Source organism: Mus musculus, chromosome 16 (genome assembly GCF_000001635.26).
Source record: "Mus musculus strain C57BL/6J chromosome 16, GRCm38.p6 C57BL/6J".
Classification (NCBI taxonomy): Eukaryota; Metazoa; Chordata; class Mammalia; order Rodentia; family Muridae; genus Mus; species Mus musculus.
Window position 1 is genome coordinate 17,577,669 of NC_000082.6, and position 19,177 is coordinate 17,596,845.

The following is a 19,177-nucleotide window of genomic DNA, read 5'->3' on the forward strand; positions in this document are numbered from 1 at the left end:
AGACAATAGCCCAGCAAAGCCAAGTCGGGCAAAACCGAGGTAGGCATGTTTCTCCCAGAACTTTATATATTTGACCTACAATACATATCTAATGTAGTTAGTATGTATATGCAATAAAATAAACATACAACTATATAATATATACTTGATTATATATGATGATAGAGTGATATAAATACACCACTAAAAATCTATATTTCATACACACAAATATTCAAATTTATGGATGATTACTGGAAACTTAGGATGCAGTCTGCATGACTCATTCAGATGAGGACAAAGCGGTTGGGTGACATTCCAGATACACAGGGACACTTGGAACACTGTGACCTCCTGATAGCCAACATCATCTGAAGGTGCTGCTGCTGTTTAGCGCACTCCCCCATCTCCTCGCCCTCACTTCCTGGACTTAACCAAGCCAGTGCTCCTCATCATGAGACACTTCCACAAAAGCCTAGAAAGAAGCAAGCAGACCGAGAGACCTGGGCGTTTCTGTAGTGCTAACCTCATCTCACCGCCACCATAAGCACCAGCATACAACTGGCATTTGATGCTAACGCTGGGCGATGCAGCAATGTGTTCTACTTTCTAGTTATGAGGTTGAGCAAGTGCTGGACCTCAGTGAGCAAGGCCATGACACGGAGTAGCCTTCTAAGGATGCCGTGAAGAGGAAGCACCAGGGAAGACAGGAAGACGCATTTCCCACTGACTCTGAAAGGCCTGGAGTACCTGACACTAAAATGAACAGCACATGAGAAACTGAGCTCCCAGCCAGTAATATTTGGGTAGATCCAGGACTCCTCAGCAAAATGCTAGCAAAGAGCCAGAGAGACCGCTCAGCAGGCAGACACCTGCTGCCTACCATGAACATTTGAGTTCCACTCCCTAAGCTTGATGGAGAGACCTGACTGCAGTCAGTTGTCCTCTGACCTCTACATGTGTACTGTGGCATGTGCACATGCATGCATGCACACACATACTTGTACACATATTACCTAACAAGTCGTATTTTTTAAGATTTTATTTGTATTATTCTAATTATGTGTTTATGTGTGGGCAAGAGACATGTGCAACTCATACAGTGCCCACATATGCCATAAGAGGACACCTGATCCCCTGGAGCTGGAGTTATAGGTAGTTGTAGCACCTGATGTGGGTGATGGGAACTGAACTTGGGTCCTATACAAGAGCAACATGTACTCTTTACCACTGAGTCATCTCTCCAGACCCTAGTTTATTTATTTTTATTTTATGTACATTGATGTTTTAGCTGCAGGTATTGGCTGTATTAGGGTACTGGATTCCCAAAAGCAGGAGTTACAGACAGCTGTGGGTTGCCATGTGAGTACTGGGAATCAAACACAGGTTTTCTGGAAGAACAGCCACTGAGAAATCTCTCTAGCCCTAAAATCTTTTCAAAAGAAAAAATGCTAACAAATTACACACACACACACACACACACACACACACACACACGAGAGTCACACGGGATATATCCCAAGAATGCAAAGTTGACTTGATATATAAAAGGCAATCTATGTAATATAGCATACTGATAAAATAAATAATCAAACCCACAAAATCATTTCAATTGACACAGGAAAAATATTCAACGAGTCCAGTATTGGTTTGAATGAGAATCCCACCCACCCACCCACCTCCCGCTCATATACTTGAATGCTTCATCACCAGATAGTGGCACTATTAGAGACTGATTAAAAGGTTCAGGAGGTGTGGCCTTATTGAAGGTATGTCTCTGAGCAGGGACTGGGGGTTTCAAATATTCAGTCTCCGGCTCTCTGCCTGTGTGTCAGAGTGTAGCTCTCAGCTACTGTCCCAGCACCATGCTTGCCACCATGTTTCCTCTGAACCTGTAAGCCAGACACCAAGGAAGTGTGTTCTTTCATAATACAAGAGTTGCCTTGGTCATGATGTTTTTCACAATAACAGAACAGTGGCTAAGACTAACTCTTTAACCATGTATATAAAAAAAAAATCTACAGCCGGGCGTGGTGGCGCACACCTTTAATCCCAGTACTTGAGGGGCAGAAGCAGGCAGATTTCTGAGTTCGAGGCCAGCCTGGTCTACAGAGTGAGTTCCAGGACATCCAGGGCTACAGAGAAACCCTGTCTTGAAAAACACCAAAAAAAAAAAAAAAAAAAAAAAATCTACAGCTACTGTAGTAAAGTAGTCAGAAGACTACATGTCCTCGCCTAAGGTTAGTGACAGCATTAAGGACATTCATTAACCACACTTGTCCTAAGGCTACAGTGGTGGCTCCAGCCAAGGCAAGGAGGAAAAGAAAATCAGTAAAAGAAGCCTGGAATAGAAAGAAATAAAACTATCTCTTATGTATATAAAGACCCAAGCAATCTGTAATTTCAGAAAAGGCTGTTGTGCACAAACCTTTAGTCCAGCACTCTGGAGGCAGAGACAGGCGGATCTCTGAGTATACAAAGTGAGTTCCAGGACAGGCAGAACTCTACATAAAGAAACCCTATTTCAAAAAAAACAAAAACAAAATCAAAAACAAGAAAAAAGCATTAGAATTTATAAGTTCAGCAAAGATTAATACACAACAATCAATTGTATTTCTATACACTAATCATGTGTTAACATGGAATGGAATTAGGGAAACAAATCTGTTCATATAACATAAAACAAGACACTTAGAATATATTCTAATTAATGTATTGATTGTGTGTGCACATGCGTGTACACATGCACATGCCCTGGCATGCATATGGAGGCTAGACAACTTTGGGAAGTCAGCTCTTGCCTCCACCTTGTGAAGGTCAAGTACATGTGGTTGTACACACTTGTGATCCAGCATTTGGGAGGTTAAGGTAGGAGGAGCAGGAGTTCAAGTTCATCCTGCACAGTGAGCTCAAGGCCAACCTGGGTTGCCTGAGACCCTTTCTCAGCAAGCCAGAGAGAGAGAGAGAGAGAGAGAGAGAGAGAGAGAGAGAGAGAGAGAGTTAAAAATATATGTATTGCAAATCATTAAACATTATTTTTTTGTTGCTGTTGTTTTTGTTTTTCGAGACAGGGTTTCTCTGTATAGCCCTGGCTGTCCTGGAACTCACTCTGTAGAACAGGCTAGCCTTGAACTCAGAAATCCGCCTGCCTCTGCCTCCTGAGTGCTGGGATTAAAGGCATGCGCCACCACCGCCCAGCAGCATTAAACATTATTAAAGATTTAAACCAACCTCTAAGATGGAAATACGTGCAGCTTATGGCCTTGAATGTTACTTTTCCTTTTAGTGATACTGGGGGTCAACCCAGGATCTCCTACATGGCTCTCAAGCTGCATCGGCAGCCAAGCTACAAGGCTTGCATTGCTAAGGCGCAACACCCCAGACTGCCATGCATACTCAGTGCAGTTCTCAGAAAGCCCAAACTATCCAGCTTGCAAAAATTGCCAGGCAGATGCCAAAGTTAATCTAAAGTGACAAGGGACATAGAATAGCCAGAATACTCTTGGGAAATAACAGAATCCCCAATTCCTCATTTCTGTGAGTCAGATAATGTAGCTCAGTGGTAGAGTGCTTGCCTAACGCAAACAAGGCCTTGGGTTTGATCCCAGCACAAAACCTAGAAAACGATGTCTAATTTCCTTCCTTCCTTCCTTCCTTCCTTCCTTCCTTCCTTCCTTCCTTCCTTCCTTCCTTCTTCCCTTCCTTCCTTCCTTCCTTCCTTCCTTCCTTCCTTCCTCTCTTTCTCTTTCTCTTCTCTTTCCCATCTTCCTTTCTTCTTTCTTTTCTTGTTTAATGCGTGTATGGGGGAAGGGAAACCCTGTCTTAAAAAATTTTTCAGAATTCAATCCTTAGACTTAGGATCAGTTGGTTCTTAAAAATAGACTTTAATTATGGGAGAAATCTCATACAGAATCTCACTCTGTAGTCCAGGCAGACATGAAACATAGACCAGGCTGGCCTTGGAAGGCGGGACAATCTGCCTGTCTCCGGTGGTTGTGAGTTGTCATTCAGGTGCTGGGAACTGAACCTAGGGCCTCTGCAAAGGCAGCCAGTGCTCTTAACCACAGAGCCCTCTCCACAGCCCCGGTTTCTGTTACTTATTTATTTAGAGACGGGCTCTCACAGTTTAGCCCTGGTTAGCCTGGAACTTGTTATACAGTACAGTTTGGCCTCAGACTCGGGTGACCTGCCTGCATTGCATTCTGAGCGCTGGAATTAAAGGTGTGCACCACCACACCTGGCCAAGGTCCCCAGTTTTCATTTTATTTTTAGAAAGATTTATATATTTTATGTTTATGTGTATGAGTGTTTTGCCTGCATGTATATATGTATGTCCGCACATGCATGTCTGCTGAGGACAGCAGAGGGCATTGGATCTTCTGGAACTGGAGTTACGGATGGCCAAGAGTCACCATGTGGGTGCTAGGAACCAAACCTCAGTCCTCTGAAAGCACTTATGTATTCTATATCACTCCTGTCCCTAAGCTCCTGATTTTTAAACTGGCTTCAAAGTAACAGTACTTAGGACGAGTATTAATGTATGACTAGGCATAGACTTAAACTGACTAGAGTTAAAAATCTAGAAATCAGGCTGGACCTGGTAGTATATTCATGACTTTTAACCCAGTACTTGGGAGGCAGAGGCAAGCAGATTTCTGAGTTCAAGGCCAGCCTGGTCTACAGAGTGAGTTCCAGGACAGTCAGAGCTGCACAGAGAAACCCTGTCTCAAAATTTTTTCAGAATTCAATTCTTAGACTTAGGATCAGTTGGTTTTAAAAAATAGACTTTAATTATGAGAGAAACTTTAAGTTCACAGCAATATTGGACAGAAAGTACAGTGAGTTCCCAAAATGCCCTGCCCCAAGTACACAGCCTTTTCTTACTGCTGATATCAGGCACCAGAAAGGACACATTTCTTATAACCAATAACTCCCAGGGACACTGTCATCCCCAGTCTGTGGTTTATATTAGGTTCCCAGCCCCCTCCCCCTCCCATGCTGCACATCCCAGGAGCTCCAGCAGATGTGTTTGCACACACAACTACAGCATCACACAGAATACTTTCTGCTCTAAAATCGTTCTTTATTCATCTACTCTGCTTCTCCCTAAAGTCCCTGAAAGACATTCATTTTCACTATCATAACTAGTTCTAGTTTGTTCTCTCTCTCTCTCTCTCTCTCTCTCTCTCTCTCTCTCTCTCTCTCTCTCTCTCTCTCTCTCTCTCTCGGAGTGTACATGATCTACCACCGAGTTACATTCTTAGCACTTAGATGATGATGATTTTATTTGTTTACTAAACATGGTCTCACTCTCTGGAAATCGCAGGATTGAACCTTTCCTCATCTTCCTGCCTCAGCCACTCAGGTCCAGGGATTTTTAGATAAGAGCCACCATGCCCAGCACAGTGAATGTTTAAGACCTGGAACCCATCGCTCTCCTGCCTCCGCCTTCTGAGGGGTGGACCGCACTATACGCAGCTTACCTTTCTTAGACTATCAAATGGTTGAAGATCGCTCCGCGGTGTAGAGGGTGAACTACTTTTGTAGGGGATTCCCGTTCAGTTCCCAGGATCCAGGTGGGTGGTGCACAATGGCCTGCTGCTCCAGCTGCAGGGGAAATACTGCCCTCTCATGGTCTCCTTATGTACTGCAGTCACATGCACCACTCCTACAGTGACACCCACACAAAAATGTATTCTATTCTGGTCTCTTCTTATTTAATTTTTCCTGACAAGGGCTTCTCTGTGTAGACCTGGGTGTTCTGGAACTTGATCTGTAGACCAGGTTGTTCTTGAACTCAGAGCTCCACCTGCCTCTGCCTCCTGAGTGTTGTGATTAAAGGAGTGCACCACTGCTGTCTGGCAATACAAACAATTTTAAAAGAAAAATAATTACACATTATGGAGTCCTTTAGATTAGTTTTTCTGACTTAAACATGATGCTTCTGTGTCTCCATGTTTTGACAGCTCATCTATTGGTCACTTGCTGAAAGGTGACTTCTTTGGTGACTTCCAAGTTTTAGAAATTATGAATAATGCTTTTATAAATATTTATAAAAGGGGTTTTGTCATTGCCTTATCAAAATAGAAGGCTTTTGTGCCACTTGCCACTGAGAAAGTATAAAGACTTAGCATGTGTCCTGTGCCTTTGCTACCAGCACTTGGAAGGCAGAGGCAGGCAGATCTCTGTGAGTTTGAGGCTGGCCCAGTCTACATAGTGAGTTCCAGAACAACCAGGGCTGCATAGTGAGACCCTGTCTCATGAAAGAAAAGAAGAAAAAAAAAAAAAAGAAAGAGAGAAAGAAAGAGGGGGAAGGAGGGAGGGAGGAAAGGAAAGTCTGACAGGGAAAAAAGGCAGCACATGAGAGGCCTTGTGCTCCAGTCCCCACCCCACAGAGAACAAATGATTTCAACAATTAAGGCTGGCTTCATGCTTCCTTTACAACTGAAAATGGACTAGAACTCCTGATCCTCCTGCTTCTACCTGAAAAGATGTAAGTTAAAAACCATTAGAAGAAGGGGCTGGGGCTGGTGAGATGGCTCAGTGGGTAAGAGCACCCGTCTGCTCTTCCGGAGGTCCAAAGTTCAAATCCCAGCAACCACATGGTGGCTCACAACCACCCGTAATGAGATCTGATGCCCTCTTCTGGTGCGTCTGAAGACAGCTACAGTGTACTTACATATAATAAATAAATAAATAAATAAATCTTTAAAAAAAAAGAAGAAGAAGAAGAAGAAGAAGGGGCTGGAGACAAGGCCCAGTGGCTGGAGACATGGCCCAGTGGCTGGAGACAAGGCCCAGTGTTTATAAGCTCTTGCTGCTCTTGCAAAGAACCAGGTTTGGTTCCTAGCACCCATGCCAGGAAGCCCACAATTGCTTATAATTCCAGAATCAGGGGATCCAACACCTGCTTCTGGCCCCTGGGGAAACACACACACACTAAATTTTAAGAAATTTAAGATGGTCAAAGAGAGATGTTTTCTAGAGTGCTTGCCCAGTGTGGAGGTGGCCTTGGGGTCAATCCTCACCACAGCATAACTGGGCACAGCAGTGCGTCTCTATGGCCACAGCACGTGGGAGTGAGGAACAAGAGGATCAGAACTTCAAGGTTATCCTTGACTACATAGTGAGCGCATGGCATGTCAGCGGAGCCTGAAATACACAAGACTGTCTCAAAAACAAAGGCAAGCACTGCCCCACAGCCTTGACCATCTGAATTGGATACCCAGATCCCACGGTGGAGAAAGAAGCAGTCACCACATAATTCAGTTGCTTCTTTACAACTTCCTATTCCTTATCGAACGGAATAAATAAGTAGCTGTCCCTTGGGGTCTTTTTTTGCTTGAAATCGTCCCTATAACATGTAAACTGGTGTCTTTTTCCTATTAGTCTGCTGCACATTGGTTTAAGTCTCAGACTAGGCGGTGGCCCTTAGAGGGTGAAAGGAGGGCTTCCCCCCCGCCTTCATTTTCTACTGCGGATGATGGGACCCCCATTTTCTCTGGGGATGAGATCCTGAGAGGATGAGCCTGAGTCAGAAGAAGACCAAAGTCAACCCTGTTGGATTCTGTCTTGTTGATTGAGAGATGAGTAAAATGGCCCCTCATAACAATCAGCCCTTTGCAGTTTTGGTTTTCGTGCTGTATTTATGCTCACGATCCACAGGCCGCAGGCTGTACTCAGTATTTTCTTATCTCTATTTTGTGTAGGCTGATCTTAAACTTCCTAATGTAGCTGAAAAAGGCCTCGAACTCTTGACCCTCTTGTCTTGACCTACATAGCAAGTTCTAGGCAGCCAGAGCTGCATAGTGAGACCCTATTCAAAACAAACTAATGGAGCTCATGGCTTACATACATCTGTGTCCATGGCCAGGGAAGCAGTAACTCCAGCATTCCCACAGGCTCACACCCCCGTCCCCCGTCCCCAATGCCAACTACAGAGACAAGAGATGCTGCAGAGAGAGGTGACTTAATCACTCACTGCTTGTTGGAAAGAAGACAAAAGGGTCTTGGTGATGGGGGGCAGGAGGAGCAGATGGGAACTTCTTTACATTCTATGTTGTAAGAGTACATGTGGACTCCGTAGTATAGAGAGTTGTGTGCACAGTGAGGCATTCAGGAACACCACACTGTTAACAGTGTGTATCCTGAGTAACGCTTCACCCTGGATGCAGGAACATTAGATTCAGAGTCCTTCCCAAACTTGGAACACTCAAGCCCTCTGCTAAAGCCCCCTGCTTCTCTCTATTTAGCTATATTATCCATAAACATTAGATGGTTAAACCTGGCTAAGCAAGATGGCACACACCTTTAATTCCAGCACTCAGGAGGCAGAGGCAGGCAGATTTGAGTTCAAGGCCAGCCTGATCTACATAGCAAGTTCCAAGCCAGCCAGGGCTATATAGTGAGATGCTGTCTCAAAAAAAAAAAAAGAAAGAGAGAGAGAGAGAGAGAGAAAGAGAGAAAGAGAGAAAGAGAGAAAAGAAAGAAACAGGGGCTCGGTGGTTAAGAGCACTGACTGTTCTTCCAGAGGTCCTTAGCTCAATTCCCAGCAACCACATGGTGACTCACATCTGTAATGGGATCTGATGCCCTCTTCTGGTGTGTCTGAGGACAGCTACAGTGTGCTCATATACATAAAATAAATTTTAAAAATCTTTTTTAAAAAGAGAGAGAGAAGCAATAAGATTAAAAAGGTAAATGTAGGTGCATTTTTTGAGTCACTTTATTGGGTTCTTGTATCTACCACCCTTCCAATCCTTATTCCACTTCAATCCATTCCAACTCCCAACACTAGGTAGAAGAGAAAGAAGGTTAGAGGGGAAAGGGGATGTAGACCTATTTAGACTGCTTCCTGTTGATTATGGTCATTCAGTTCCCTGGGGCAGGTCCATTCTTTCTTGTCAGAATATCCAGCAATACAGCAAAGTAGCCAGTGCAGCGAGCAGGGGGAGCTGCCGCCACCACAGGCCCTCTAGGGCTCTTGTATTTATATTCTCTCAAGCGTCTCCAGAATTCCAAATATAAACTATCTGCAGCTGGCAAAAATCTCACTCCTCCTAGAGCATGAGACAAATCATAGTTCGTGGCTGTGGACAATCTGAGCAGCCCCATGTCCCACACTTGAGCTTAAAACCAAAACATAGTCACATAACAGAACTAGGTTTTTAAAGAAACCAAAATTCTCACTCTAGGGGGAAGTGAAATCTAAGAGACAAGCCTAACCTTTGGAATGGTTGACAGATTACCTTCATTAATACTCCCTGTGTAACCGGCTAGTTGCAGAGAGCTTGTAAGAAACATTAAATCCAGCCGGGCAGCGGGGCGTGGTGGCACATACCTTTAATCCCAGCACTTGGGAGGCAGAGGCAGAGGCAGATGGATTTCTGAGTTTGGGGCCAGCCTGGTGTACAGAGTGAGTTCCAGGACAGCCAGGGCTATACAGAGAAACCCTGTCTCGAAAAACCAAAAAAATAAAAAATAATAATAAAAAAGAAATAAAGAAAAAAAGGAAAAAGAGCTGGTGAGATGGCTCAGCAGGTAAGAGCACAAACTGCTCTTCCGGAGGTCCTGAGTTCAAGTCCCAGCAACCACTTGATTCCTCTTCTGGAGTGTCTGAAGATAGCTACAGTATATTTACATATAATTAATAAATAAATAAAGCTTAAGAAAAACAAAAAAAATTTTTCCAGGACAGCCAGGGCTACACAGAGAAACCCTGTCTCGAACCCACCCCCCCCAAAAAAAAAAGAAAAGAAAAAGAAACATTAAATCCTAGACTACTCTGTTAAACATTGTAAGATTTGTTTCTGAAGAGGCATTCGGGGTTTTTTCTCTTCCCCACCTTGATACAAATGCTTGGATCTCTCCATTTTTGTTTACACTAAGCTTGGGCCCCCCACTCACAGAACTTGTTGTCCTGGGCTGACACCTCCCCCTTTCATTTCCTGTGGGCGGATTCTTTTAAAATTAACCAATCACTTAGGATTGTTAGGCAGGCAGCCCCCAGTCAGGTGCTTGGTTAGAATAAAAAACAAGTGTCTGCCGAGGGCGCCTGCTCTTCAGCTTCTGTGAGCAAGCGATGCACCCTCTTGATCTAGAACGAAGTTTATCTATGTCCATATAGTTTAGTTGGAATGCTGGCTTTTTTCTTAGCAACTCTGAATTTATTTCTAACATATTGAAGGCTGGACAATTCTCAAGTCCTTTCTAGGAACCAATGAATATATTATATTAAAAAAAAAAAAGTCTCACTGGGCGGTGGTGGTGCATGCCTTTAATCCCAGCATTTGGGAGGCAGAGGCAGGCAGATTTCTGAGTTCGAGGCCAGCCTGGTCTACAGAGTGAGTTCCAGGACAGCCAGGGCTATACAGAAAAACCCTGTCTCAAAAAACAAAAGAAAACAAATCAACAACAACAAAAAGTCTCAAAATTAAAACCAAACAAAACAAAAGTAAAAAAGAAAAAAGAAATCCAACATGGAGGTCTGATGGTGCTTCCTTGGTGTGATATAAAAAAGGTGTGGTGATGTTAGAAACAGAAGCAACTGGGCAGGCACATATTTTTTGCAAAAAGGGTGGACCAGAACCCAGACTAGGCCAGCAGAGCATGTAGGGCCTGCATGGCTCCCATCTTTTGTTTTGTTTTCTTTTAGAGACAGGGTTTCTGTGTAAGAACTCTGGCTGTCCTGGACTCCCTTTGTTGACCAGGCTGGCCTTGAACTCACAGAGATCTGCCAGCCTCTGTCTGCAAGAGCTGGCTCTAAAGGCATGTACCACCATCTCTAACTTCAACTGTAAGTCCCCCAAAGCTGGGCCTCCACTCAAGTCCTGGAATGAGCTGGCCAGCACCCCAATGACTCGAGAGAAAACCACACCTGATGCAAATGGCAAGAGGTTTTATTATCAGCTAGCTGAGGACGAACTTCTTCCACTGTGCAGGGCAGGGGAGTTTGACCCCAAGTGGTAACAGTAGGGGGCTTTTAACAGCTAGCTGAGGAATTAGGAGGAGTTGGGAGGAGAGTTGGCTACAGCTCCTTTCTTGCGAGGGGGGGAGTGAGCTGTAGCTCCTCTCTGGCATCTATCTCTGTGTCCTTGTAGGTCTTCCTACAATTATCGCATCTCTGTCTCTAAGGCACAGAAACAAAAAGGCTTTTTGCTGGCTATAGAGAACAAAGAGCTTCTTTCTGGCTGTACTTTTTTTTTTTTTTTAAAGATTTATTTATTTATTATATGTAAGTACACTGTAGCTGTCTTCAGACACTCCAGAAGAGGGCAGATCTTGTTACAGATGGTTGTGAGCCACCATGTGGTTGCTGGGATTTGAACTCCGGACCTTCAGAAGAGCAGTCGGGTGCTCTTACCCACTGAGCCATCTCACCAGCCCCCTGGCTGTACTTTTAGAGATCAGGGAAAACAAGCTTGGGGAACGTCCAGGGGCTTTACCTTCCAGGGAGAAAAAAGTCGGGGTCTCACAATGACTGGCTCTCAGCCATTGGTGAGAGTTCAACTTCACAGTCTCTGAGATCAGCACAGGTGATGAGAGTAATTTAGACATGAGTCTGTGCTGGGCTAACTACCTTTTATTTTTAAAAAAGTTTCTCATAATTACCACATTTTAATTTTACCTCTTTTTTCAAAATTTGCCAGCTATGTTGGCCTTTTGAAGTCCCTACTAAGAGTATGTTATGATCCTGATAAGTGAGACAATGGTCTGAGATGAGCTGCCCCCTTCCTAGGACTTGTTTCTTGACTAAGCAGCCAACCTGGCCCAAGTGGAATATGAAGTTTTCACCCTGGCCAAATATTCTACTTTCTTGATCAGAGTTTTGTCTTGCCAGTCCTTTGCTGATATTGTTCTGTTCTCCTCTTTGAAGGAGTACCTGGGCTCTGCCTGAAAGAAAGAAAATTAAAATTCAAGGTCCATGACTCATGCAGCTTGCTAGTTAGGAGTGCTTTTTGAGCCTAGAGCAAAGAACAAAGGCTGTAAAGTCATCCCAGGAACCAACTAGCCATAAGGATAAGGAAGACATACAAGAATGTTCGGACTGGCCCAGTGCCTCCCTATCTCCTGCCCTTCTGACCTAAGTTAAATGTTAACCAGACACTCTGCTGTTACCTCGATCTGCATGTACAGTCTGCTGATGTTTAAATGAACCAATCATGTGAAACCGCGCCACTTCCTCTCCCAGCCCCAGACCCTTTTCTATAAAAACCACTAGCTTTCGAGCCACGTGACCAACAACCACTCTCTCCTGTGTGAGATACATTTCGGCCCAGAGCTCCGTCATTAAACTACCTCATGTGTTTACATCAAGACGGTCTCTTGTGTTTCTTTGGGTGTACTCCGAATCGGGAATTGAGTGGGGGTTTCCCCAATAGGTTCTTTCATGCCAAGAGGCCTAAGGACATTTTTTACTTTTAGATAAGGAAAAAACATGATTACTTTTTTGGGGGGGAGGTAGGTCTTTGTACCCTAAACTGCCTAGCCAATTTCTACCTTCTTTTCATATTATCCCCCTCCCTCTGAAGAGATAACTCTCACTAGCATTGTGGAATTGGGGTGATGACCCATCCGGCTTCTTCCAGCTAAATCTAGGGTGTTGTATATGTTAGTTTTGGGGTGCCCTTCCAGAGACCCTATCGGCAAGACCCTATCTGTCAGACATAGGGAAGAAAGGAAGTCAGTGACTGTGTGGGAAAAGAGACATGAGGGAAGGAGAAGACACGAGTTATTAGCTTTACAAGTCCTAAGCAGGGACCTAGGAGAACACAACACAGAGGATGTGTCCAATTCCACTGGCTAATTTTTTTTAAGTAGATCTGTCTCTCTGACATAGATAACCATGAAGTAAGACAAGATCTGACATTCTTTATCTGAACAGCATCCTCTTAGCAATAAGATTAGCTGAGTATAGTGGCACTAGCCTTTAGCCCTAGTACTCAGGAGGCAGAAACAGGGGGATCGCTGTGAGTTGAGGCCAGCATACTCTACACAGCACGTTCCAATCTAGCCAGGGCTACACAGTTAGACTCTGTCACAAAACAGAAAGTATTGATGAGAAATGGTTGTCTAAATAACATCTCATTTGTACTTAAGTCTAGTGTCTTGGGACTGGGGTCCCTTAACTGTCAAAAAACACCAATCATTTTAGGGTTGGGTTACAGTCTCTTTGCTGGGTGTTTATAAAAGCATGTAAGTGGTCAGAATTAAACTCGTGTTTTTACTGTCAAGGCCGGTTGAGGAGCTTGACCTCAGGAGTCACTGGGGCTTGAAAGGAAATTTGACTCCTCTCTTGGGGTCCAGAAATCCCAAGCATCCCAAGCAGGCACAAGAGTCCAGCAAAGGAAGCTCTTTATTTGGATTACAGAGCAAAATCTGAGTGGTCAGAGACAACAGCACAGACTGGGGAGTGATTGCAGATGAGAAAAATGTATTCAGGACTGAAGAGCAGACTTAGGAGTTGAACTGAGACCTGCTCTACCCCCAGCCAGAGTGTCACAGTATAGCATGAAAACCATAAACATCTGTGCCAGTTACGGTCGAAATGTTCTTATCAATCAGAATCATTTGTTCTTTTGTGGTTAGGAACAATAATTATGTTCTGAGGAAGACAGAAAGATTAAGGAGGACTTCAGCTAGCCATCTGGAGAGCTCCCCTAGGGCCTGGGAACTTGAACTCTTAATTTCACCTTATGATCAAAATGGAATCTGAAAACAAAATGGCAGCACTTAGGATAAGTCTCATTTGTTTGATCCCAACAGTTGCACAGGTAAACCTTTCTTCTTTTTTTTTTTCCAAGACAGGGTTTCTCTGTATAGCTCTGGCTGTCCTGGAACTCATTTTGTAGACCAGGCTGGCCTCGAATTCAGAAATCCGCCTGCTTCTGCCTCCTGAGTGCTGGGATTAAAGGCGTGCACCACCACACCCGGCTCTAAATCTGTCTTCTCAGTCTTCCCAAGCCTATATATGTTGAAGCCTTTCCCCAGAACCCACAAGGTCATGTACAGATAGGGCAGAGGTGCTGCAGCTGGCTGAGAGGAGAGTCTAGAAAAGAAACGATTCTCAACATTTCCGTTCCCAATTCACGAGTTTCTGGGTTCATCAGGATTCTGCAGACTTTGGGTACCAGGATTCACAGAGATTGCAAAGCCTTCCTGCAAGGCCACTAGGGGACAAGAGAGTACCTTAAACTGGACAAAGCTTTTCATAGGCTCAAGGAAGCACCACTTGAGGCCCCAGCACTTGCCCTGCTATAAGCCTTTCCACTTGAATGTAGATGAAAACAAAGGCATAGCCAAAGGGGTACGGTCTCAGACTCTGGGTCCTTGGAAGAGGCCAGTGGCCTCTCTGTCTAAGAAATTGGACTCTGTTGCACAAGGGTGGCCAGCTTGCTTATACATTGTGGCAGCTGCTGCTTTGCTGGTCAAGGATGCAGATAAGATCACCATGAGACAAGAACTGATGATAACCACCCTTCATGCCATTGAGGGGGTACTCAAACCTCCCAGACTGCTGGGTATCTAATGCCCGGCTGGTACATTATCAGTCCCTGCTCCTAAACCAGTCCCACATTAAACCTAGTTACTCTGCTCCCGAACCTGGACCTGGATGTTAAACAAGACTGCTTGACAGTGCTGAGCTACATCCAGAGCCTGAGCGCAGACCTGACAGACACCCCTTGCCTGGATGGTTCACTGATGGGAGCAGCTTCATGCAAGGTGGGACCAGGTATGCGGTGCGGCAGTGGCGGCTCCTGATTCTATAGTGTGGACTTCAGCCCTACCGCCTAGGACTTCGATTCAAAAAGCTGAATTAATTGCCCTCACTTGGCCCTAAGCCTGGCAAAGGGGAAAATTGCTAACATCTATACAGACTGCCGATACACCATTGCTAGGGCTAATGTTCTTGGACTATATATAAGGAAAGGAAGGCTGCTCACAGCGGAGGGAAAGACTATCAAAAATAAGGATGAGATTTTGGCCCTATTAGAGGCACTAAGGCTGCCCCTCAAGGTAGCCATCGTCCACTGCCCAGGACATCAAAAGGGCATGGATGTGAGGGCAAGAGGAAACAGGCTGCAAGGGAGGCTGCATCAGACTCCAAAGCTAGAGCCATGACAGTTTTAGTCCCACCAGAGCTTCCCCATCCCCACATTACAGACCAGAGGACAAAGAAAATGTCAAGGACTCTATCTAAAAGAAAGATGGCTCCATACCCCAGACTGCTGTGTAATCCTCCACTCAGAATTTGCTGAACAGCTTATACGTCAAATTCATCAGAATACCCACTGGGGTCACAGGAAACTCAAAGAACTGAGGACAGCCAAATATAAAACCTTTTACCTAGGGGGCTGGTGAGATGGCTCAGCGGTTAAGAGCGCTGACTGCTCTTGTAAAGGTCCTGAGTTCAAATCCCAGCAACCACATGGTGGATCACGACCATCCGTAACGAAATCTGATGTTGTCTTCTGGAGTGTCTGAAGACAGCTACAGTGTACTTACATTTGATAAATAAATAAATATTTTTTAAAAAAAACCTTTTGCCTAGGATCCTTAGTAGATGAGGTCATTTCCCACTGCCCAGCCTGCGAGGCAGGAAATCCCCAAAACAAGGAAACCCAGAAACTAGGCTTCAAGGGCAAAGGCCAGGTGCAAACTGGGAAATAGACTACACAGAAATCAAGCCAGGTTCTGTATAGCTATAAATCTTGTAGATACCTTTTCAGGCTGAGTAGAAGCATTCCCTTCCAAAAGGGAGACCACCACTGTAGTAGCCACTATGCTGGAGGACATTATCCCCAAGTATGGACTACCCTCACTGTTAGGGTTTGACAATGTACCCCAACATGGTGACAGTGGACACAAATCTCTCAGGTAACACAGTCACTGTGAAGATATTAGGGACAGATTGGAAATTACATTGTGTTTATTGTCCCCAGAGTTCAGAGCAAGCAGAAAGGATGACTCCGACCCTGAAGGAGACCTTAACCAAATTAACTCTAGAGGCTAGCAGTGACTGGGTAGCTCATCTCCCCTATGCCTTATTTAAAGCTAGGAACACTCCTTATATTTTGGGTTTGATCCCTTTTAAGATACTGTATGGGAGTCCTCCTCCCCTCCTTCCTAACTTCCAGTTTGAAATTCTTGCAGAATATGACCACCAGAAGTTCCCAGAGGCAGTGCAGGCTCTTCACAGGATGCAAAAGCAAATATGGCCAAACATCTGCCAAGTCTATGAGTCTGTACCCTCCCTCCAATCCCCACTGTTTTGAACTAGGTGATGAGGTCTGGATTAAGAGGCATAACCACCTCTTAATCCAATGACCCTTGAGCCTTGTTGGAAGGGCCTACACACAGTGATCCTGACAGCATCCTCTGCAAAAGTTGACAGAATAAAGACCTGGGTTCACCACTCCCCCATCAAGCCTGCCGGACAAGAGACAGCTGAAACACTGAAGAGAATGGCTTCCTGATGACTACACACCTGAGGCCAATGCTGGACTGTGGCGAGCTAAAACCCACCCTTGAGACCCACTCAAGCTAAGGATACAAGAAACTCTTGCCTCACGAACATCCAGCTGTGCCCTAGACAATGATGGGTCTTCATAGATCTTCAAAGGGTTCCATCTACCTGTTCCCCATATTTGGTTTGCTTAAAAATCAGACTTCATTGGACACAAATCCTCACCAAGCTGTCACCAAATGGATACTTCGAGGCCCTGACAGTACCTCACAAGACTTAGGGAGAGAGGTACAAACTTTGACATTTTTTTACCTAGAACTTTGTGCCCTGATCAGACATATATGGAAGGATCCAGGTTCAAGAAGTAAAACCTGTTCCTCATATCAGGAACTGCAAAGTGCTAGGCCGACTTTCAGTAAGGATTGCCACGAACAGCAACTTGCAAACATCCAACTCTATGTGTGCCCAGGGACGAATGACTATCGGATTTGTGGTGGTGATACTGAGAACTTATTTTGAAAAAAATGCGGATGTGAGAGACCAATGCCCAGTGGGTGCCTGATATTTGGGATCTTATCCAGATAGGCAGGCAGCAAGCCCTACACCCAGGGATTGGTAGGGTCAATGTGGGGTAGGAACCCCATCTTCATCTCGATAACAGAGAAGAGACAAAGAGCAGAGGATGGGAGGACAGAAAGGTTTGGGGTTTAATGGGATATCATGGACACAATAGGGGACTCCTCTTTCAGATCCAAAAACAGTTCCACCTGGACCTCTTCCTATAGCCATGGGATCTGTGCCTGTGCCCTAGTAATACCTATCTTAAAAACCACAGCATCAGTCTTAGTTTCAGATCCCTCCTCCCTTACAAGCCTGGTCTCTTCCCTGTTATCACACCCCTCCCTAGGGCCTTTGACTCAACTGTCCTGTTTAAACTACTTAACGTCACCTTCAATTTTATTAACTCCACCACTAACCTAGAGAAGATTGTTGTTTCTGTTTGAACCCTCAGGACCCCATGCTATTCTGGTTGGGCTACCACAAGAAATCTATCGACACCCCTAGAAAGCCCACAAAGGTGTTCTTGGAGAAGGATGCCTGTCCTCACTGTTCAAGCAGTAACCAGAAAGAGACTATGTATAGAAGGAAAAGAGAAAAGACTAAATAGCTTTCCTCATCTTAAACATCTTTGCAATGGAACCTTTACTGTAGAAGTCAGGAACTCCTACCTTGTTCCCCTAATGGAACTTGGTCTGCATGCACCTCGGGCTTAACCCCCGTGTCCATCCACAGATACTTTGAAATTCCAGCTCATGTGTCCTGGTTTCCCTGTCCCCTCAAGTCTACCACCTCCCCTTCAGTACCTATATGGAGATGGCTCTGAACCAGCACTAGGAAAAATGAGATTTTTTGAGGCCTCAGCAATCTTACGATGTTTGTTGGTTCTGGCATAGCTGCGGCTCTTGTCAAAGCAGATGAGACTCTTCAAGTCCTAAATAATGTTACAGACTCAAATTTAGCTCAGTTAAAAAAGCCTATCCATCTCTTAGAACAGTCACTAGACTCATAAGCTGAAGTAGTATCACAAAATAGAAGGGGATTAGACTTACTATCCTAGAACAGGGATGGTCTGCCAAGCCCTAGGAGAGCAATGCTGTTTCTACACCAACTCAGGCATTATCAGAAACAGCCTGGCCCTGGTCAGCCAGAGGCTAGAGGAAAGGGCTAAACTCAGGCAACAGAATTAAAACTGCTATGAATCATTCTTTTCCTGGTCCCCCTGACTAGTCAGTCACTAATATCTACACTAATAGGACTGATTCTCCTCTTCCTAACGTTTCTCACTTGTGGGCCATGTGTGGTAAGTGCTTTAGTCAAATTCATATGAGAATGAATCTCTATGGTCCAATCTATGATTCTTAAGCAGCAGTATCAGCCCTTGGAGACATCTCAAGTATTTGAGACAGGCCTTTCTCAAGTAGGAAATGAAAGGATCACATAAACCCCCTTTGTCTCCATTTAAGGACCTCATTTGTCTCCATTTTGAGGACCAGGCCTGATTTCAAGTCCCAGAAACTAGATCATAAGATGCCAACTCTAGGATCAGACCATAAGATCCAGAACAAGATCATAAAGCCCTCTCCCAAAGGACAGCCTGGGGATAATCACAAAAATGGGGAAATATCTTATCTCAGAATGGGCCATCTGCTCTGGGCAGCCCTAGTTCATCACATGGTTAAATGTTCATGACATAGGAATGCAGACCATTGGTCACCTGTGACCCCCCTAGCACCCAACAGTGAAATTCTAGATAACCTAATCCTTCTAGAGTGTTCTTCCAGTTCCCTATAAGAAGTCCTGAATGCCTGTGTCTGGGATCACCATTTCAAAGAATGGTTGATCCCCGAATGCTGGTTGTTTCTGCAGAATAAACACTCTTCGTCTTTTCAAACTATCTGAATCTGGGGTCTTCCTTCAGTGATTTTCAGACCCTTAGGGACCCAGCATGGCCTGCATCTCCTGCCTCCAGCTGTGATAGCTGCCCACTGGTGGTGATTTGTTGGCACCTGATCATCTACCCTTTGAATCCTGTTTGGATCTGTGTCTTTCCAAGTTCCCTGAGCTACCAGCATTGGAGGCACATGGTGCAAAAACTCTAAAGTCCCCTCTAGACACCAGTAACTATATCCTAAAGCAATGTGCCAACATCAAAATAAAATAACAAAAATCTAT